Genomic DNA, 1,227 nt, shown 5'->3' with positions numbered 1-1,227 from the left:
TTGACTTAGATATTCAATAGATATTTGTTGAATAACTACTGTGTGCCAGTTTCTATACTAGGCATGAGATATGCAAAGATGAATACATGTTTTTACAAACTGATAGGAAAATATGATAAGGACATGAACTAGAAATTCAGAGAAGAGAATTCCAAATGGTCAATAAACACCTTAAATGTGTGTGATTCACTAACAAAAATACGTAAGTTAAGAGTCACTATGGGGAGCCTGGTGCTGCTAGATGCAGGTGGCCATATGACAGCTGCTGGCTCGAGCGAGGGGGCCACTCCTTTGAGTGCCGCTGTCACATTCTTTGGTAGCCCCACTTGCCAGTGCTGGACTACAGATACTGCTTCTGGTGCCAACTCTTGAGGATGTTTCCATTCTTGAAAAGCCCAAGCTTAAATTTGTTGAAAGGGCACCATCTGTGTGTGCCAAAACTGAGAGGAGAACTTAAAAGTGACATATGAGGTCCTTCTACTGAACCTACTGAGCTCACAGAAAGCAGTTTTGCAGTCTTGGCACTGGGTAGTGGTCACTCCATTGGGGCCATTATGAAATAATGCACTTGACAATGTACCGCTCCATGGACCCCAAGAACATATTTGCCTTATGGAGAGTACTAGCCTCTTTCGAGCCCATCACCTACAAGGGTATGAGACACATGGGGTATGGCCCAAAGGTGCCATTGATGATTATGTGACTCCCCTGAGGCTGGCCATTTCATAATAGAGATGGGTGGGCATTGTGGATTCAAAGAGGTACAAGGTTTACTTGACCAGGTTGCCCATAAGTTGCCCTTCTCACCAAAGGTCATTAAGTGTACAACTCTAGGGAAGATGTGGAAAAATCAAGAGGAATAAAAACAGAACAACTAAAACCCCCGGGCCTTTGAGCATATACCAACTGCCAACGTGCTGGGGATATCAAAAGTCCTGAGCCCCTGTGACTTGACCCAGAAAGGGTAGTCTTGGGGCAAGTTCTATATGCCTGAATGTGTGTAGTGAGAATGTGAGAAATAAATGGACAAAGACTACTTAGAGAGAAAGAGTCTACATTTTTAATCCCCTCAGCCTACCCTTAGTGTCGTTGGGTGGCTCTGATGTCTAACCAAGGTGCAATATATAAGTAAATGATATCTAAAAAGTTGTACAGTATATGTTGATTTTTTAGCTCTTTTTCAGGATTTTATTTAAATTCTGGTTCATTAGTATACATATTAGTTTC

The 1,227-nt window shown here is 42.1% G+C and overlaps 1 pseudogene; it reads left to right on the top strand.

Moving 5' to 3' along the window:
* Positions 1-259: 259 nt before the first annotated feature.
* LOC120238041 lies at positions 260-1,004 on the top strand (annotated as a pseudogene).
* The last annotated feature ends 223 nt before the right edge of the window (positions 1,005-1,227 follow it).

The sequence above is a fragment of the Hyaena hyaena genome, unplaced genomic scaffold (assembly GCF_003009895.1).
Source record: "Hyaena hyaena isolate Hyena2069 unplaced genomic scaffold, ASM300989v1 scaffold_198, whole genome shotgun sequence".
NCBI classification, from domain to species: domain Eukaryota; kingdom Metazoa; phylum Chordata; class Mammalia; order Carnivora; family Hyaenidae; genus Hyaena; species Hyaena hyaena.
The sequence above is the reverse complement of the archived record's forward strand: the minus strand, read 5'-3'. Positions and strand labels throughout refer to the sequence as shown.